The 23,063-nt window shown below is 35.1% G+C and overlaps 1 pseudogene; it reads left to right on the forward strand.

The window, feature by feature from the left end:
* Positions 1 to 326: 326 nt before the first annotated feature.
* On the forward strand, positions 327 to 19,810 carry LOC126722198 (probable LRR receptor-like serine/threonine-protein kinase At1g56140; annotated as a pseudogene).
* Positions 19,811 to 23,063: the final 3,253 nt, after the last annotated feature.

Here is a 23,063-nt window from a genome sequence, read left to right on the forward strand (position 1 = left end):
TCATCATCTACATCTCAGCGACTATGTGAGATGGAACCGTGTTGATAATGTATGGGCGACTCATGTCTAGTCGCTCTAGCCTACTTAGGACATTACTTCCTTCCGACCCTTCTTGGTTCCTTCTCTCAGCGTTGGTACCCTCTTGGTCTTCCTCCTAAGTATTAAGGTCTACATTCTTTTGACGTAACTGCTTCTCTAGATCATGGTTCAGTTAGGTGAGGCGCTCCACGACAGCAGTGAGAGTTTGAACCTATCTCTCGAGGGTGGTCGTGTGTGGTTCGTCTCCTTGAACATCGTTAGTGGTTGCCATTGAGAGAGTGAGCACCATGCAACTCTTCATCCGAGAAGCAATAGTACGGCTTATAAGTCGCAACTTCCCACAGACAGTTGATGATGCTGAAAAAATCACCAGTGAGTCACACAGTCCTTGGGCGCTCGCAATGATACTCGCATAACAAAAAGAGAAGGCCTAATAGAGAGCATCGGTGTGGTGCCAGCGAAATACCCTCCAAAGGTCAAGTTAGAACTTTTCACAACTCTAGAGTGCCAGAGCTAAGGTAAATTATGCGTACCTTGGTTTGTAAGGGTTTTAGGGTTTTTATAGTAGTAGAGGGCTGACATCTCTTCTTTGGTTTAAAAGTCTTTTCCTTATAGGAGTCCCTATGAGTGCATTTTGTGGAACCCTTTCCTTGTAGGAGTCCTTTTGATTAGCACTGAGCGTGGGGCATAAGATATTTCCTTATACACGCATGCATGGAGACCTAGTTAGGGCCATGTTAGAACCGTCAGTCTCACATACCCCCTTCAGCTTATTGGTGTCAGCTTTCCATCTTCCTCGCCCAAGGTGCTCCCATCAGCTTCGAGGTGAACCCATAGAGCTCCTACTGTTGCCACTTGTCAATGGACACATTTAAGGCCGACCGGTTGGATTGGAATGTCACCTTATTCCTTTTCATCAGTGAGTGTTAATATTACAATTTTGTCCTTATCAATTTTCTTTTTATGATATAGAAAGATTAAAATAGTTTACATTAAAAATAATAATAAATATAAATAATAGAAAAGCCAATAATACGACCGAGTCCCAAACTAAAACAAAAATTCGGACAGCCCAAAAATTCGACTACTTTTGAAAGACTGGTTTCGATACATGTAGGCGTAGGCAAGATTCAGGAATCATTCGGGGAAGTCTGCACTAGAAAAGAATAGCTGGTTGTTTTTTCACGTGAGAGTTAAGGCTTAGAATTTACCTTTTAAAAAGTGTACTCTTTAACAACTAATAACAAATCTTTACGTAACGGTAAAATTGATCCCAAAAACTGTGTACGTGCATTGTGTTACAGAGAAGAAATACAAAACTAAAAAAATTGCATTATTTTAAGAAACTAATCTCTAAAAATGAAAATTAAATGCCACATATATACTGTCATAGTAGCGAGTTTTTTGGTTGTGATTTAATGATAATTCATTAAATCCATATAATCCTTTATGTTATAATACTCTTTGTAGGCCAAAATGGCCCAATACCAAGTTTTTTTGAAATTTTTAGCAACAGAGCACTGTTTCGGAAATAATCTGGGATCTACCACTTTTTGTGGTACTCGAGCTTGGTGAGCTTGAGTACCACATTTTTCCATTCCAACGTAGCCCCATATTCAAGGAGCCCTATAGTGGTGTTTTTAAGCCCTATAGTGACGTTTTCGGGCCCTATAGCGGCGTTTTTAAGCCCCCATACCAGGTTAAGGGGCCCTATAGTGACGTTTTCGGGCCCTATAGCGGCGTTTTCCTGCAAAATTTTTTTTATAAGTCCCCCATAACAGGTTCAAGGGCCCTATAGTGCCGTTTTTAAGCCCTATAGTGATGTTTTTGGGCCCTATAGCGGCGTTTTCCTGCAAAATTTTTTTTATAAGTACCCATACCAGGTTCAAGGGGCCCTATAGTGGCGTTTTTAAGCCCTATAGTGACGTTTTCGGGCCCTATAGCGGCGTTTTTTTTTTTGAGAAGATGTTGACCAATGAAAAAATGGTACTCGAGCTCACCATGCTCGAGTACCACAAAAGGTGGTAGATCCCAAATTATTTCCGAAATAGTGCTCTGTTGCTAAAAATTTCAAAAAAACATGGTATTGGGCCATTTTGGCCCTCTTTGAATGTTCAAATAGTATGTATAACACCTTGAACATTTAGACCCCCAAATTACAAATTATCAATTCAAGCTTCTTATCAAACAATGTCTTTGTGGAATATGAAAATAAGCTAAACCAGAATTGATAAAACAATCTAAACCAAATAAAATCATAACCACAGTAGAAATTAAATAGCAAAGATTAAGGGAAGAGAGATGCAAACACAAAGACAACACAGTGATGTGTTATTGAAAAGGAAACCGAAGTTTTCGGCGTAAAACCTATCCACCGCCCTCCAAGTTATTAATAATCCACTAGAGAATGAAGTTAGGATACATGAACAGCAGAAGACCCTCCTATCCTAATCTACCCAGTGTACCTAAGCCCTCCAAGCTTCTTACTCCAACGAGGTTACGCCGAACTTTTGTCTTCTCTAGCTTACCGGATCCCGCTATAGCCCATAGCATCAACCAATATCAATTAGTCCCTTCCTAACTGCTTCTCAAGCACCAAATAGCCTCCTCATAGATATGGGTATGGTGAGAAAATGTTTTGGCTAATGTACCTCTCAAGGATATAACAATGGAGAGGGTGAGAGTAGAGGAATTTGGAGAATCAAAGTGTAAAGATTGTGGATGAGTCAATCTTGTTTTCATCTAGGGTTTCTCTCTCAAAATTATCTTTAAAAGCTCTCTACAATACGTGAGTATAAGGGGTATTTATACTGATGTGTGTTTGGAATGCGAAAGGTCAGTTTTTCCCAAACAGAATGGTTTGGTGACTTGACTGAGTCGCGAGCTAACTGCCTGGCCAGACTGAAAGTTTTTTCCTATAGTGCTATAGCTGGCGTGACTGTTCAGCTCCTCTACATGCTTCACACGTGTGCAAATTTTGGCGACTTGCCAGCCGCGAGCTAGTCATGAGATCTAGTCATGAGACCTTGCTAAGTGCACACTCTTGAGCTTTTCTTCATACTCTCTTACACACTACTCTTACATGATTCTCACATAAATACAGGGTTTTTAAATGCTGAATTTAGGGCTGTCCATCCAGATCCGGAACCTGACCCACCTGTCCCAACCGTCCGATCTGACCCGACGCCGGTGACGGTCGGCGGCGGGTCTCTACTCCCTGAACCCGAAAACGGCGGGTCGGTTGGCGGGTTTGAGGCTGAGAAACCGATATTTAACCGACCCGACCGGAAAATCGCACCTTTTCTGTCCGATCTGTTGAGATCCGGCTTGAACTCGAAGGAAAATCGTCCATTTTCTGTCCGACCTCGAAGGCTTAGGCGAGATCTCGTCGAGATTCGGCTTGATCTCTTAGAGATATACCGAGATCTCATCGAGATCCGACCATATCTCGTCGAGATTGGCTTGATCTCTTCGAGATCCGCTGAGATCTCGTCAAGGTCCGATCAGGTCTCGCCATATCTGGCGACTTTTGCCAAAATCCGGCAGATATTCACACAACTCGAAACCGACCGAGGACCGATCTGAACCCGGCGAAAATCCGAGCACCCGAACCGACTCTGTTCACGGTCGGCGGCGGGTCTAAAAATGGAAAACCCGAAATGATCGGGTCGGTTCCGGGTTGGGCACAAACCCGACCCGAACCGACCTGTGGACAGCCCTAGCTGAATTACAAGCAAATTTGGCACGGAATAAAGCCAATAAGATGGTTGATTAAATTCAACCTTACACTCTTAAACATCTTGTACTTGGGATATCATAAAAAATATTTTAGAATAAAAAAAAAATTTGGAGTACTGCCTCCAATTTGAGTACTATTGCCATTTGATTGTAAATAGAAAAAAAATGATAGTTTTCTAGATAATGTACTTGAGAAAATATGTGTGACATTTAGCAAGAAATCAAAGTCAATTTATGAACTTATCAATAAAAGAAAAAATAAAATATAAAAATAAATTTAATTTGAGAGCTTACAAAACTTACCAATTAAGATTCATTTAACTGTTGGAAAGTGTAATTTTGTATAGATTTTTAATAAGACAAAGTTTAAGCTACAAAATTAGTTCTAGCCTAAGACTACAACTAGAGACAGAGTTAGAACTTTGAGTTAGAGGGACGACTTTATTGTTGGTTGTGTGTGGTAGTTTTAACTTCTGTCTTTACTACTACTTAGGTTTAACTATTGAGTTTTTTTTTTTTTTTTTTTTTTTTGGTGTTAAGAACAAAATTATTTTTGTTTAGAATTTCTTTAAAGGGCAGAGTTATTTATTTTGGATAAAATTGGTTAGTTGAGCTTAATTTTTTTTTTTTTTAAATTTACTATTGGTAATTTTTGTTGTTGAGCTATTTTTTAATTTTTCATGCTATTTTATAAATTACTAATATAATAAGTGGTAAATAAAAAAATGATGTGAGTGGTGGGCCTATTATGCAAACAAATTAGAATTTGCTACAAAACAATTTATAAAAATGTTGTAAAAAAGTTTGTGAGTATAACATTATGCTTAAAAGAATCAATGATATTATTTAAGGGAAACATAATGTAATTTTATAGAAAAAAATTGCCAAAATTAGTACACATATATATAATAATATTTTTTTAAAAAAAATTGGGAGGGCCATCTAGTCTAGTGATACTTCTATCCCTAGTTATAATCTTACTCAATAAAATAAACATTACTACATATTTTGAAAATCTAATTATTAAATTATATGTTCTCTATGCTTTTAACACACATGTCAAATTTTGTGTCAATCGGATATTATTTACTATATAATCTATAAGCTTATATGTCAATTGGATATTATTTACTATATGATCAATAATAAATATTTAGGAATATTTTTAAAATACAAAAACTTGCAATTTAAAAAATTTATTGATGACATAGTTATTAATCTTTAATTTTATAGAAATTATGCAAGTATGAAGAATATAAGAAGAAGACTTCATTCAATGATGGATTTATTAGAATTCACCTCCATAAAAAGATATTAAAGTAAGTTATAGTATAAGGTTACAACCAATTTTGTAATAAAACTTTATCCTATTTAATATGAGAGCATAGCAAGCCAACCAAAAAAAATAAACAGTATCAGACCATGAGACTTTGACATCATAAAGAATCTTGGGATACCATAATCAAATAGACAATCCTTGTTAGACTGATATATGCATATCCTTATATCTTTTTAAATAGTCATTTTCTTTCAGGAATGAATCAAAAATACGGGAAAGTCATTTGATACACCTCCGTTTAATTCGTGTAATTGCGTAGCACTTTACTGATTAGAGTAATTGAATGATTTTTAGTTATTAACATCAACTTCAATGAATTTAATTGCTTTTTAGACTCACTGGGAGAACCCTAGTATTTTAAGCATGAATTTAATTCTTTTTTAAACTCATTCGAAAAACCCTAGTATTTTAAGCTTATGAAATGAACGTAAGGTAATAAGTAGAGGTTCAAAAGTCGATATGTACCAAGTCACTAAGACGAAGCCTAGCTGATCAAACTGGGGCTTAAATAAGTTCCAACTGGGTAAATTTTGTTTTTATTTTTAGAGTTTCAGCATATAGTATCTACTCATGATAATAGCTTTTTATCAAGTTCCAGTTGGGTAAATTGATTGTATAGTTTTTTCTTTTTTTTTAAAAAAAAAAAACACTTTCACATTATTAAAAATTGGCCACTTTATTACTTCATCATTAGTCATGTACACAAACAAATTAATAGAAGTAGATAGTGATGAACTCTGGGATATCAGTGGACTGAAAATGCCGGGCCTTGCTAAACTTGCGATTGAATCCTGAGAAAACAAGTAAAAACTCAGAGGAGACCGGTGGTAGCCGGCCAAGAACCCTCCGATGGTGAAGTTAGTCTCTGACTGAAGAAATGTAAACTTAGTTTCTCAAGAACAGAATGCCTTACTCTTTCATTGACGTGTGCTTATATAGTATACGGGAAGCGGTTACTTGTTTAGTAACCGCTCCTACAGTTGGGGAATCCAACAAGCTCGGAAATTAACTTCCGTAACTGATGTAGAAGTTCGTATTTCACAACGGTTGGCGACGGTTCGTTCTTCCACCCGGCGGAGACGTAGTAATCCTCCCTCTTGTCTTTTACAGACGAGGAATGGTAGCGAGCTCGTCCGTCCATGTCAGACGGACAAGTGCTAAGAAGCCCGTCCGTCCTTAAGGACGGACGGAGGTCAGTAAGCTCGTCTGTCTCGTCTACCTTGAGGACGGACGGATGAGTAACCAATGACTTACCTCGTCAATCCTTTGGACGACGCGCATGGACAAGATAACTTAGCAAATTTTCGTTACACATCAGATAGAATAGCCACTAAAGCTCAACTTTTAAACCCTACGACTAAAATTGCTCATTTGAAAGATTAAGGATTGAAAAAGGTTAACGTAACCACCGCATACCTGTGGTTCGATAGCCACTTCACAATTATATATAAGTGCTTGTGGGATGTGAAGGGCAAGGGCTGGGATTCAAGTCCTAGGAGGAAGTTTCACACACATATTCACTTAGATTAGGCTAGGATAGAAAATCTATCTTGTATATATATGTATATATATATATATATATATATATATAAAAGGTTAAGGTAAAAAACCACAGGCTGGTTACCAAAAAAAGGAAGAAAAAGACCACAAGTTATTAAAACTTTCGTTTAGAAACATCAATTAATCAAAGTGCATTAAGTTTCAATGTCATTAAATGTTAGTCCAGATTCATTTGATTTTTTAGTCTTTTGGAATACCCCTAACAAAATCGTAACCCATAATTTATATAATACATACTCAATATATATATATATATATATATATTATAAAAATTGTTAAATCCTCTACATAATTCCAAAATGGATCAAAATAATAAGGGAAAATTATTGAATACTTCAGGAGTATTATAAACGCGTACTCTCTCATCTCACATGAATTGTGGGTCCCACCCTTCAATTAGTGGGACTCACAATTATGTGAGAGGAGAGAGTACATATTTATAGTACTTCGGGAGTACCCAATAATTACCCAATAATAAGTTATTATAGGAAATGTAATTCTTGATGGTAAGGCATACCTGAGGACCCAAGAAAAAAAAGAGAAAATGAAAAAAGAGGTCCGTGATTGAAGCGTGGATCTAAAAGATACAAGGTTAGAATGTAAGAACGTTGTGTTACAAAATTTTAACCTACCTGCTCCAAAATCAGAAGGTAAGAACGTTTTTACGATTACAGCATAGAAATACAAGATTAAGTTATAGTTTTTAAAAATAAAAAATAAGCTTGAAAATTAAACATCACACTGTTGATGTAATATGTTTCAATTGTAATTCCGTGATACAATCAAAGTAAATTTTTTTGAGAGGGCAACTCTTTAGCCCATCTTATAGCCCAATAGGCAACTTTGGTAAATTGGTCTGAAAATCTTCATATGCGCATTGACGGAATTGAAAGACTTATCTACTCCACCAACAATCAAGTTCAATTGCGACTCACAACCATGGAGAAACAGCTAGATGCTATTCAGCAAAAGCCAGAGGACAACCTTTAGCTATTCGTGCCAAAAAGGGGGAGAGCTTATTGGGGAGAGCTTATTGAAAGGGGGAGAGCAACACAAAGGGAAGTGTGCATAGTCAAAGGGGGAGTTGTGTGCTCAAGAGGAGAAAGCTGTCATATGCACTCACACATAACTTTGAACATATTATTGCCTAACTTTGGCTAGCCTAGTTTATCAGTCATTTACTTATAATCTTTTATTGTCTTTATAAACTCTTGGTTTTGTATGGCTGTGTTTCTTGGTTATTGGTTTGTTTAAAACTCATGGATATGTTTTTAAAACACTCATGCTACTCTGGTTTGTTAATATTTAAAGTTATTATTCAGTATGTTTTTAGTTTGTTCCCATGTTGCTTTTGTAAGCTTTTAGGGTTTGTTTTCATGTGCTTGTAGGCTTTTATGGCTTGTACCATGCTTTGTAGCCTTTATGTTCTGTTGCCTAATACTTCTAGCTAAATGTTTTACATTTTCTTTAAGTATTCTCACTCTTGTGCCCTAGTAGGATTTTGTTCCTGGACGCATATACTTTATGTATTGTGCATTGGTTGAGTGTTGGGCATGCAAGTGATTTGCATTGAGCTTATTAACTTGTATGTCCGGATGTTCATTCCAAGTGTGAATGAGCATTGTAGTCACTATTTTATAGTGATTACTATTTGGTCAAGCCATGGTTTATTTCTCATTCCATTTTGCTTGATCGCATTGTGCTTGTCTTATATGCTATTACAAGTTTTTCTGCATACAATGATGATACTATGTTGTTATGTTTCGGGAGATTCTTGTTCATATGATTCAAGAGCTTATCAGATTCTAGAGTTAGGTGTGAGTGAGTTTTGTTCAACTGTTCCCAACTCAAATGTTAAGTCTAGAGTTTGTTTTAGAGTTTTGTCACGGAATAGCCAAAGGGGGAGATTGTAAGGTTGAATTTTATCAACCATCTTGTTGAATTTATTCCATACCAAATTTGCTTGTATTTTAGCAATTAGTAATCCTATATTTAGGTGGGAATCATGTAAGGGTAGTGTGTGAGAGAGTGTGAAGAAATGCTCAAGATTGTGCAAAGAAGCAGGGACTCACGACTGGATCTTGCGGGTGGCTCGCGGCTTGCCAGTCGGTAAAAGTTGCACACGTGCCAAGCATGCCAATAGCTGAAGAGTCACACAAGCTATTGCACTATAGGACAAAAGTCCCAAGTTGGTCAGGCCATTAGCTCGCGGCTTGAACTTGCGACTCAACCTAGTCGCGAGGTCAAGTCGCCAGAACACCCTGTTTGGGAAAGACTAACTTTTCACATTCCTTCTCACCCTACTATATATATACTGTTATACCCATGGTTGTCAAAATCCCGATCTGGATCTTACGATTCTACGATTTTACGATCCCACCTACCTAAAACGATCTAAATCTTTCAAGGATCTTTGCGATCATTCAGGATCGGTAGAATCGTACGATTCTGACAATCCCAGACGACCTTGGTTTCTTGTAATCTTCTTTAACTTGACAAAAGGCTCAGTTAGACTTAAATGAAAAATAAAATCCCAATAGACCAAAATTTTCCACTCTAATGTAGAGAGAGTGTCAGCTAAACTCAAATAAAAAATATTCCAATAAAGTATCACATTTTGAGGTTTTTGACATCTTTAAATAATACTTATAAATGAATGTAGTGATGTATGGTAATTATATCAATGAATGTATAATTTATGTGATTATTTAACATACCAATGTGTATTTTTTGTTTTTTTCTCAAATAATGTAGGATCTTACGATCTACGATCCGATCCTACGATCCATGATTCTACCTACCTCCCACGATCCTACGTAGGATCCCAATTTTGACAACCTTGCTTATACCCATGATATTCAGAAAGCTTTCAGAGAGAATTTTGAGAGAGAAATCCTATAGAAAAACAAGATTGATTCATCCATAATCTTCACATAGAGACTCTTCGAATTCCTCTACTCTCTTCCTCTCCATTGTTAAATCCTTGAGAGGTACATTACCAAAACCTTTTCTCACCATACTCTTATTTGTGAGAAGGCCATTTGGTGTTTGGGAAGTAGTTAAGAAGTGATCAATTTCATATTAGTAGATACTATGGTCAAGTAGCGGAATTTGGCAAGCTAAAGAAGAAATAGGTTCGGCGTAACCTTGTTGGAGTAGGAGCTTGGAAGGCTTTGGTACATTGGGTAGATTAGGCTTGGAGGGTCTTCTGCTGTTCATGTATCTCAACTACATTCTTTAGTGGATTGTTTACCGCTTGGAGGGCGGCGGAGAGGTTTTATGCCAAGGGCTTCGGTTTCCTCTTCGATAACACATCGAGTGTTATCCTTATGTTTGCATCTCTCTTCCCTTAATCTTTTCCATTTAATTTCTGTTGTGGATGTGATTTTATTTGGTTTAGATTGTTTATCAATTCTATATTAAGCTTATGTTCATTTTCCGCACATAAATTGTTTGATATTAAGCTTGAATTGATAATTTGTTAATTAGGAGTCTAAACGTTCAAGGTGTTTTATACACTTATTGAACTTTCATAAGTGAAGTAATAAAATTTTCTCACAAGCAAAAAAAAAATGAAGTAATTAAAAAAAAAGGGTTTTGGAAAAAAAAAATGATTCATTTACATGCCAGCTGAAATTACCACATCAAGTAGAATTTAGTGAAATGGACCGAAACAAGTGGAATGGAGCGAAATAAGCTAGAAGTTGGAATGAGATGGAATAGAATTGTAATTTGTTTCGGTTAACTAATTGGAGTGGAAAATTCTGGCTATTATGGACGAAACTGAATAGAATTCATAACTATGGAAAAGACAACCCAAGAATAATACCATTTGACCTATGTGAACCATTGTCATTTTATTAACATGGGTCATGCTAATGGGTGCCCTTAGGGTAATGGTTAACAATTCATTTTAGAAAAATTTTGACACCACTTTTATGGGAAATGGAAAAAACTGTTAAAACATTAATTGTTTTAACGGATTGTTAACCATTGCCCTAAGGGTATCCATTAGCATTTTCCTATTAACATTAATTAGTTTCCATTAAAAAAAAACATAAATTAATTGAACCCCTTGAAAAGTAATTAACATTGATTTCATTGCTTTATTCAATAATGAGTTGTATTCATGGAATGAAAAGAAAAAAAATTAAATTAAATTTGAAAAGATAAGTAAAATTTTGGATTGACATAATTAATGATTCAATTTTCTTGACTAGAAAATTCTTAAATTTTAGAATTGGAAACAATATACTTTATTTTATTTTTCTTTAATTTTTCCTAATTAATTTACTAATATCAGTTATAAAAATAAAGAAAGTAGAGGATAATTTGTTAGTATTTATGGTCAATAAAACATAATGTTGAGTAATTTTGATAGAATTGAATTAAAGTGTCATTTTCGTGTCAAATTGTTGGTGTTCGCATTTTTTTTTGAAGTTATATTTTTCTCTCATCATTATAGTCATCAATTTATCAACTCTTTTTTATTTATTCCAAATGCTATATAATTTTTTTTGTTCTTAGAAGGTGATATATATATATATATATATACATAAGGACCCGATTTGAGTTTCTAGCCCAACACGTGGATGGACTTAGGACCAAGAAGTCCAAAACAATGAATTTGTAGAGGAATGGGTTGGAAAACTGGACTTTAGTTGGTCAAACAACGAGCTAGATAAGCTTGATGACAAAAAAAAAAAAAAAAGAACAATCGTAAAACGAAGGAAGAACGTCCTCGGCGAAATCCGAGGACAATAGTTCTTGTATAATGCTCTTAGATAACGTTACAAGTTTGACTGTGGATTGCTACAATATCTCTTCTCTCAATTTTTCGATCCCTTCATCTTGTTCTCTCCTCTTTCTTTTATACTCTCCCTCCTTTTCATCTCCACTTCCACCTGTATACTAGATGGTTAGTGCTGATACTTGTCCCATCAACACTTCCCATAAGTCCTCATGTAGTAGCGGTAAGGCTAAAATACACTGTTCAAGTATCACTTCTATATTAATGCGAGCATGGGATTAGCTATAGTGCATTTAATGCGGAGGTAGTAGTTTTCTTCTTAGATATTTTGGGGCTCATCCTTATCTTATATCTCTGCAATGCTTGTCTACCCCAACTGAATTTCAAGGGTTGTCATCCTTGCTGTCAAACCATCTTACAGGACCTCAGTCAAGTCCGGCCGAGGAAGTTTTCATCCTTGGCACATTATTTAGAGCTATTATGACCAAATCCCACCTTTTATTTATCAACACAATCTCCTCTGATAAAGACTTCTCCTCCTCGGATAGATCCTCATTCTCAACTTGGGCCATAGGCCCAATATATGGATAAATAATGAGCTTTTAGGCCCAAGGGTCCCACAATATATATTTATGGTTTGGAATTAGTTGATAGATAAGATATAACAATATAATTTTTCTCATATAAAAAAAATTTAGGATATCCTTTTTGGTCCTCCATGATGAAATCTTGGTTCCGACCATTGGTAGAGGCAAAGAAAGGGGGAAAAAAGGGGGGGGGGGGGGAGGTGGCCTCCCCAAAAACTCGTTTGATTTCAAGACACGTTTTACCCCTCCAAATTGATTAGTCAGCCCCCCTCCAAAAATAGGTATATTATTTTTTTTAAATCGATAAATAACGGATTCACCATACATTTTTTTCCCTCCTAAATTGAAGATTAGAAGACTTAGCAATACGAAGTGAGAACATGAATCGAAGGAAGTATGCAACTACGAGGAAGTTACTTAAGGTATGTTTGGTAGACTGTAATAGGCACTAAAATGTAATAGTTATTCTTATGGTTTAAGTATTCAGTAGTCTGGTTATGTTTTTATTACAAGGAATAATCATTCTTTATGAATAACTATTTTTAAAAATGAGGAATAACTATTACTCTCTAAAAGTGTTGTAATAGCTATTCTTTAGTAGGTATATTAATTTTAAAATTAATATATTTTCAGATAAATAAATTTTTCATAAGCATATAACAATTATGATAATAAAAAATAATAAAAAATAACTAATCCTTCTTTCAAATTTTTTAAAAAATATTATTTTTTAGGAAATATAAATATATGAGTAAGATATTTCTTAAAATATATTTTAAGTTTTTATAATTTGATTTAAAATGCATTCATTCCATTTGTCTTCATGGTTCTGAGTTTTACATCACAACATCTTGTATTCCTTGTAATTCATATTTTTATTATTATGTAATTACCATTACAGTCTAGTAAACGTGTCCTTATACGTGATCCGTGTTGTTTAATAGCAAAAGTTTGCATTTAAATTTTGTTTTGCCACACAACCATACCGTGGAGAGACTTTGTAATGGCACTGGCCCAACTGTGTAGATATTGTCCACTTTGGGGCCCATACCCTTCATAGTTTTGTTCTTCCCTATGTTGTACTAGGAAAAAGGCCTCTACACATTGAAGAGAGGTCATTCCTTATAAACACATTCTTATGTACTTCCCTAGGTGATGTGGGATTCCATAGATTGCAAGACCTCCCTTTTTGGGTCACTACAATCCACCCTCCTTACGGGCACACGCGTTCTCGTGTGTAGGGCCCACACTTCCGACTAGGACATGACTTTGATACTATCTGTAATGACCTAAGGAAAAGTGCTAGCTATATTTGCGCTATACCTTAAAAAGACTAGTCACAATTGAGGATCCTTATAGTTGTTAATAAAGCCCAGATCTACCTAGTAAATACCCGATGTGGGACTCATCACACATCCACACATATCACACAATCAATCAAATTGCATTCTATGGAATCTCACATCACCTAGGGAAGCATATAAGAATGTGTTTATAAGGAATGACTTCTCTTCAATGTGTAGAGGCTTTTTCCCTAACGCAACCTAGGGAAGAACAAAACCATAAGAGGTATGGGCCCCAAAGTGGACAATATCTACACAATTGGTGCGGGGCCGTTACAATTGTGATATCAGAGCCAGCCCGGTAATCCCATGTGGGCTCAGAGACACTACCTCACAAAGTGGGCCCTAAGGAGGATGTTAGGGATTTAAGTGGGGGAGATTGTGATACCCCAATTTGATTGATTGTGTGATGTGTGTGGGTGTGTGATGAGTCTCACATTGGTATTTACTAGGTAGATCTAAGCTTTATTAACAACTACAAGGAGCCTCAATTGTGACCAGTCTTTTTGAGGTATAGCGCAGATGTGGCTAACGCTTTTTCTTAGGTTGTTACAGGCCTTGACACAAATACTTATTATACTTTTGCGTTTCTACCCAATAATGAATATGTTAAAAATATTATTTTGGTTCCTGTATATTTTGGGGTTACAGTAGGAAATTTAGGGGGTGTTTGGTAGAGTAGTTTGAGAATTTTTATTTGTAGTTTTTTGAAATACATATAGATGAAAAAGTGTGAAAATATGTGTAATGTTATTTAAAATGTGAAAATGTGAGTTTGAACTCACTCACCAAACAGACCCTTAGAGTTCTCTATTTTATCAGCTTTACCCTTCAGTTGAAATTCTTGATTACTTAAAAGATAAACTGACTGAAGCCTTTGAAATTTCGAATATGTTTGTGTCAGGGGAATCTTGTCTCACAAGATTTTGACATACGAAAGGAAGCGGGGGGATCTTACATAGGCATTGAGAGGGATTTTCCGGCTCAAGTATCAGAAAACTATCTTGATATCCATTTCTTTTGGGCTGGGAAAGGGACTTGCTGCGTACCTGTTGAAGGTACTTATGGACCTTCTATTTCCGCCATAAGTGCCATCAATAACAACCCATTCTTAGTCCCAAATGCTACTACAGGTACCATAATGCAAAAATTGTAGATGCAATAAGAAGATGAGGTACTGCTTTCCTTTAATGTTGGTGTTGTGTTTTTGACTGCCTTTCTTTTGTATAGAATTTACACCCAGTTCTAGTAGTAGCAATGGCAATTTGATTGGTCTGATCGTGGGTATCAGTATTGGTGTTGGAGGCATTCTATCTGTTTTCATAGTTTTCTATATCATCCGCAAAAGAAAACGACTTCAAACCAATGACAATGAAGAAGGTGAGCCAGAAATCATGTTACACATTTATGGTAGTTGTTGGACTTCATTCAATTTAGTCTACGAATTAAAATTACTGAATTTTTTCCTATTTTACTAAATTATATAGTGAGTTGGCCTCTCAGTGCTGCACGTTGTGTTTCGTACATAACACTGCGCATTCAACTTCAATTCAATTTCACGTTCGCATAAAAACTGCAGCTTCATAGAGGCTTTTATACCAAAGCCTCTTCTACTATGTCTGGAAATAATAAAAAACACATGCCCATATGTACGTGTACACACACATGCATATCATGGAAAAGTAAGGAGAAACCTGAGTTACTTCACCAATGAAGCCCCATCATCAATCCAACAACATTCTAGAAAAAACCACATTGATAATTAATGCTTAACATGGGGATGCTTTCTCAATTTAGCAAGTTAAAATTATCCCGCAATTTCTGCACACAACTTAATAAAATTGATTACTAAACAATGGATTTAGAGTTACAACCTGTGTTTATGTTGAAATTTGCAGAGCTCTTAGGAATGGACGTCAGACCATTCGCATTCAGCTACGCTGAACTAAAAACAGCTACAGAAGATTTTAATCCAACTAACAAGCTTGGAGAAGGAGGATTTGGGCCTGTCTATAAGGTAAGTTCCTAAGCAATTAACAACATTATGTGCATAAATCTACGTCGGTGCCATAAGGTCTGCAATCTGATGTAAGTTAACAGAAATTAGACATATATTGCAATCGCCAGGAGCTTTTAGACATGTTGCAATTGCCCAGCAGTAAAGAATCACAATGCAAAATCATCTATTTCAATTTTGTTTCTATATATATTTTTTCTTTATTTCACATTGCTTATGATTTCTAACATCCTGGCAGTTGCAATTGTTGTAGAAGTACATACATGAAAATAATTAAATATTCATAACACAAATCCATAAGCCCTTTTCTACTTCTTCCCTAGTTCTAATGCACTCACATTCCCAAATTGTTGTTAGTCTTTTTTAATTTTTTATTAAAACTGTGGTTCAATCAGTAACCCAATGACCCAAAACCTACATAGGGTCAAACTTCAGTCTATGTCTAATAACTATGCATTGGAGAAAATAATAATCTGAAAGCGAAAGTTTTTGATTCCATGTATTGAAATTGTAGAACAAATATTTATATGTGTAATCTAGTCATTCTTTTCATATATTTTCCATTTGAATGGTATCAGTTAAAAACTGAAAACGGTTAGGTTTGGCCTCCAATTCCAGGGTATAAATAGCCATTCCTCACACACACAAACAACATTGAGTTTTATCCATGTAAATTTATCTGTAAATGAATGTATGCAATTTTATTCAACATAGTTTGATTGTATTTGAGCCATCAATTAGATAAGAAGTGTGAATTACATCTATTGGAGCCACCCACGTCATTGGCTAGGTTCTCATTTTCTATTTACAGTATACACTAGTAGATCAAAATTATCTCTTGTTGAGTAACGATTTATCGTTTAATTATTTTCTTTAATATTTGTGATTGAAACTCAATGCAAAATAGGGAACACTTAATGATGGAAGAGTAGTTGCTGTGAAGCAACTGTCTGCTGCATCACACCAAGGAAAGAACCAGTTCGTCACTGAGATTGCTATTATGTCTGCTGTGCAACACTGTAACCTTGTGAAATTGTATGGATGTTGTGTTGAGGCAGATAAAAGACACCTTGTTTATGAACATCTAGAGAATAAAAGCCTTGATCAAGCATTATTTGGTATAAGAACACATCTTTGTTGCTTCTCTATCTCACTTTATGTGCACATATAATTATGTATAGTAAGTAGTTTAAATTTTTATGATTGCATGAGACAGGAGAAAGAAGTTTGAATCTCAATTGGTCAAACACTATGATATATGCTTGGGTGTAGCAAGAGGTTTAGCTTATCTTCATGAGGAGTCACGACTTCGAATTGTACATAGAGATGTGAAAGCCAGTAATATCCTGCTTGATTTTGATCTCATCCCCAAAATATCAGACTTTGGCTTGGCCAAGCTATATGATGATAACAAGAGTCACATAAGTACTGGCGTTGCAGGGACTATGTAAGACCCCAGAAGCTTAGCTAGTTACTATTTTATTTCATCCCCAAAATATCAGACTTTGGCTTGGCCAAGCTATATGATGATAACAAGAGTCACATAAGCACTGGCATTGCAAGGACTATGTAAGACCCCAAAAGCTTAGCTAGTTACTATTTTATTTCATTTTTAGTTATGTTAATATTCAATTGTGCATATAATTGTGTTACTAATGTAGTGGATATCTTGTACCGGAGTATGCCATGTGTGGACACCTTACAGAGAAGACTGATGTGTTTGCCTTCGGCATAGTGGCTCTAGAGATGGTTAGTGGGAGGCGAAATTCAGACTCAACCTTGGAAGAAGAAAAGATGTATCTTCTTGAATGGGTATGAATTATGTTTATGTGTTGCATATAGAAGGTTGCTATCTTTCTTTAATTGGATGCGTAGTCGTTTGAATTGGAGTGAAAATTTAAAAAATTTATTTTGACTATGCAAAGTAGTTGAAAGATGTTTCTGCTATCTTGTAGCTATCCCAATGCTAGTTTTTTTTTGGATTTTGTTAGCAAAATTTTAGTTTCAAGCTAGTGCTTTACTAATGCTGTAACGATTATCTTTTCCTTCCCAAAGAATGGGAGTCTTATTATATGGAGTTATCACTTTATTTATTCATATAAAAAAATTTTGGAAACCTCAAAATTGCACTGAATTGAAAAACGATGCATTGAATCTCTAATAAGAATAAAAAACATGGCTTTTGACCATAATTAAATCTGAAAATAAAGCTACACTACTTTAGTCCTAAACACAATTTAAAATTTTAAAAATAGAAAATGACAAAAGCAATACATGGGACATGAACAATACCTATGATCTATGTCCCCCTATTTATGTTCAGGTGCTAAGTTATGGATTGGGAAAGCGTAAGGCTCTCGCCCCACTCAGTCCTACAAACTGGTTTCTAGTGTCTATTAGCAATATAAACAATTTACCACAAAACAACCTTGAATAACATATATTCATATTGTTACAATCAATTTTTTATAAAAGAAAAAGAAAAAAGAGCAAAACATCATCTTTCCACAAGAATACTAGAGTCTAGAGATATCCATGTGAAATTATTAGAATGATTAATATTCAACATAAACAAATCATTATCTAACGAAAGAAAAAGTGAAACAATACATGAAACCTAACTAATCAAGCATTTCAAGCATGTAATAAACATGCAAAACCTGATATGCAAGAGTGTACTTTATAATGCATGAAATGCATGGATATATGAGAGTAAAAATAACAAATTTAAGTGAAATGAAGATGATCCTTGGAACAATCAAGAAAACAGCTGGATTTGTCTAGATCTTTTACAATTTTACAAATTCATATGTAAATATACTTATTGGCCCCCCTAAGATTTTAAGGATAGGAAAAATACTAATGATTAAGTTGATGTCCATCTTAGATTCACGATCCCCATGATACATTGGTGTACATGGCTTCAAAAAAGATTTAATATTTGCTTTGTTGTCGTGGATTAAAGATGTTTACAATGTTAGTTGTTGTGTTTGTATTGATTGTAATCCACTCTCTTTTTGTAATTGTATTAAACTTTGGATTAGAATGAGAGAAAACTGAAATTGTTTTCATTGAATTGATAAACATTACAACTCTGTTAATATATATAAATATACACACACAAAACAGAGTAAAAAGGAGAAGGAAAAACTAAATAGACAGAGACCTAAAGACGTACGGTTTTACATAAGATTCAAACTTGGACAAATTAAGCTACATGTCATACTGTACAAAACTTGCAGCAACTGAACCAGAGCTGAACTTGCAGAAGCCTTCATCTTTAACACTTTGTACCAATATATTATAGTTTACAATAAAATAAAAATTTCTCCTTTTTTGAACCTAAAAAAAAAAAAATTTAATCCTCTCTTAAAATAGCCCAACCACATCTAGTGATGTAAAATTGGCTTTGGCTTACAAAATCAAAATAGAAGATGATCTCTTGACGGATTCTTTGATTTTATACACTGATATTTAGTATATAATCATAGAGAAATTATGAAAACAAAAAGAAGGCCGAGTTCCCTTTTAGTAGATTAGTGTATTGTAATATATTAAAAGGTTAGTTTTCATGAATTTGTTTTTTCATACTTTGTCCTCTCCACACCACCCCCCACCACTCTAAATCCTAGCTCTGTCCTTGTCACAACCAATACCTTTAGACTATATGCTGAACCCCTTGACTCATTTGAACAATTGGATTTCTCCTTTCCACCACCTTTGTACTATATTCTGAACAATTAGAAGGTTGACTCATTGGAAAAAAATGGAATACTCACTGTCACTGCCTATATACTATATTCTGAAGCCTAGTAACAAAATATCTTTCTCAGGCTTGGCAACTACATGAAGACAACCGTGAAGTCGATCTTGTCGATGTCAAATTATCAGAATTCAATGAGGAAGAAGTAAAACAAGTAATACGAGTATCTTTTTTGTGTACTCAATCATCACCTGCATTACGGCCATCAATGTCGCGTGTGGTGGCAATGCTTTTAGGAGACATTGAAGTGAGCACTGTAACTTCAAAGCCTGGATATTTGACTGACTGGAAATCTGATGATCCTAGAAGCTTAAGAAATGATGTTGCAGCTAGAGGAACTGTTAGCATCTATTATGACTATTCAGAAAGTTCAAGCATGGTGGGTTACATAGATAATTCACCAGTGAGTGCTTCTAAACCCATGCTTGGTAAGGCTATCAAACAGGGTAGATGAGAATTGGTCTATACTTTTCTTCATCATTTTCAATTCCTGATTACATATATATAATCAGAGATATAATTTTTTGTAATATTTTCTTTCTCAAATATGTTTGGCACCATAATTCATTATATGTCATAGAAATGGAGTTTGTATCAAATTATGAGTGAAATACTCAAATTTATGGCATTACTGAAGAAGCCATTCAAATATTTCACATGGAGATTTATCTGTTTTTTGGCCTTCAAATTTACTTTGTTGAAATTTGATCTAGACAAAGCATATGATTGGTTGGAATGGGATGTTATTACAGAATGTTGGTGCGAACACAATAATAATGGAAATAACACACAAAGAGAAACTGAATAATACTTTTGAATATTATTGATATAAAGAAAGGAAATACACAACACTATTTGGATTGAGGCGCGGCACTCGCTCTCTTTAAGGAGATTCAAGCCCTTGGTTGGCTAAATCTTGTAACCGGTGCAGATTTTCTTTGACTTGTCTTCCCCAGGATACAACAGCCCAACAAGTGTCGTATGGCTAGAACAACCTCTGCACGAAGTGTTCAAGCCCAAAGCTCCACCAGAAAGAACACCCTTCCTTGCCAATAATCTCTCTATTTTTTTTTTTTTTTTTTTTTTGTGTATTGTAAATTGCAGTAACATGGATTGGGTCTAAATGAGTCTATTTATAGGCTCAATGGGCCTCACGAAACTACTACCCAATTTATTCTGTTTAATTAGGTCCAATTATTCTGATGTAGTGGGTGTTACAAGATTAATTGTTGGATATTAATCTGATGGCTAAAGTTACACAATTAATGGTGAGATAAGGAGTTTCTGAAGAATGAATAGGCCCAAACGGATAGTCCATTAAATGGGTTAATGGCTCTTCATTGTGCATAATAAAAATGGAGTATTAATTTGGGTCATTTACTCACCAACGGATATGGTAATTATTCTGAATGAGCTGTCAAGTAGGAGGATCCAAGAGGCTGATTCATTTCCATTTTTGATACCTCCACTCTTCACCTCCCCCTTGCGCATGTATCTAGCTCGATATCTGAGACAATTCATGTTAGCCCATTAATCACCACAATTAAAAAGAATAAAAAAGTCTCTCTCCTTTTCAATATGGGATTAAACATTTTCACAACTCTTCATCTTCCATAGTCACTCCCACATCTTTACATTTATGTTATAACATTTACTCATTTTAATTATTTAATATTAAAATGCTCCAACAATCCCCCACTCATTTTAATATTAAATTTTAGTTAAAGAGAGATTACAAGGCAAAGATGGGTCACTATGCATCATGAAGGTGTGCTTTGCATTGAACTTTCACTTAGTAAAACAGCGATCTCAACTCCAGAGTCATAGTGGTCTCCGACTTGAACTAGGACTGCTTTAGGGAAATTAAGCATCACTGCTTACACATAACAACCTAGGTGTTGACATGAGCTTTTATAACTAGCACTTTACGGCCATGTGCTGATCCCGATTTCATGAGTGTATTTGAGATTAAGTCCAAATCTCATAAGGAGCGGCCCCACCCCCACACTCACATAGGTGAAATTTGTCAAGGGAGCTCCTGTAATTCTGACACCCTACTCATACGAGCTACAAATTTCATTAAGAGTTTTTTACTCAACCTCTCCTCATTACAGGATAAATGCACTTACATCATAGGGATGAACAATTAAAAAATTATTTACAGAATAAATAATTAAAAAAATAAATAGTGCATTTCTTACGACCATCATATGATTCGTTTTTCCCATTGAACCCAATTCTCAGGATCTCTGGTCCTTGGTTTGGGTATCCTTATACATGGCTCATGATTCTATGTACTTTAATTCCAACCCCCTCGATGTATTCCAGACTCTATCTTTTGCCAAAGCCTTGGTAAATGGATCTGCAAGATTATCATTAGATTTAATATAATCCACAGTTATGATGCCACTACTCAAATAAGATCGCACAGTACTGTGCTTTCTTCTTATAGGTATGGATTTACTGTTGTAGTAACAGTTTTTAACTCTACCAATTGCGGCAGTGCTATCACAATGAATTAATATAGGTCGAATTGGCTTTTCCCAAAGTGGAATTTCATATTACAAATCTCTAAGCCAATTTGCCTCTTCACTAGCTGAAGCTAATGCTATTAATTCAGCTTCCATTGTTGAATTAGCAATTATCATTTGCTTTTTAGATTTCCAACAAATAGCACCACTACCTAAAGTAAAAATATAACCAGTGGTAGAGAGAGAATCACCTGACAAAATATTCCAATCGGCATTACTAAAAGCTTCAATCACAACAGGGTACTTTTTATAAAATAAGCCATAGTTTTTGGTACCAATTAAATATCTCATAACTCGCTCAATAGCTAGCCAATGATCTTTACTAGGCTTGCTAGTAAATCTACTAAGCACTCCTACTGCATATGCAATGTCAGGTCTAGTACAATCAGCAGCATAACGCAAACTACCAATGATACTAGCATAATCCTTTTGATTAAAAATCTCATCATCATTATTCACAGGAAATAAATGAACACTAGAATCAAAAGGAGTAGCTACACTTTTGTGATCATGAAAATTATATTTTCTCAATATTTTCTCAACATAATGTGATTGATCAAGATATATTCCATCACATGTTTTTGTAATTTTCATGCCCAAAATAAAATTAGCCTCACCAAGATCTTTCATATCAAAATGGCTTTTAAGCATATTTTTTGTTTCATTTATAACATGCAAATTTGAGCCAAAAATCAACATATCATCCACATAGAGGCTAATAATAACATGTAAATTATTCCATGATTTAGAATAAATACATTTATCACATTCATTTGATTTATAACCATTCTCAATCATGCAAGAATCAAACTTTTCATGCCACTGCTTAGGTGCTTGTTTTAAGCCATATAGGGATTTAGTTAGCTTACACACCTTGCTTACATACCTTGCTTTCTTGTCCAGGCTCTACAAAGCCTTTGGGTTGGTCCATATAAATCTCTTCCTCTAGGTCCCCATTTAGAAAAGCAGTTTTTACATCCATTTGATGAATTTTCAAATCAAAAATTGTAGCAATAGCAATTAACAATCTAATAGATGTAATTCTTGTTACCGGAGAAAATGTATCAAAGAAATCAAGATCAGCTTTTTGTTTAAAGCCTTTTGCAACAAGTCTAGCTTTAAACTTATCTATTGATCCATCCGGTTTCAACTTTTTTCTAAGGACCCATTTACAACCTATGGTCTTACAACTCGGTGGAAGATCTACTAATTTCCAAGTTCTATTAGAATTAGAGATTCCATCTCATCATTTACAGCCTCTTTCCAAAATATAGCATTAGGTGATGTTAAAGCCTCTTTTAAATTTTGGGGATTTTCCTCAATGTTAAATACATAATAATCAGGACAAAAATCCTTTTCAACTCTAGCTCTTTTACTCCTTCTAGGTTCCATTTCA

The sequence above is a fragment of the Quercus robur genome, chromosome 4, assembly GCF_932294415.1.
Source record: "Quercus robur chromosome 4, dhQueRobu3.1, whole genome shotgun sequence".
Taxonomy (NCBI): Eukaryota; Viridiplantae; Streptophyta; class Magnoliopsida; order Fagales; family Fagaceae; genus Quercus; species Quercus robur.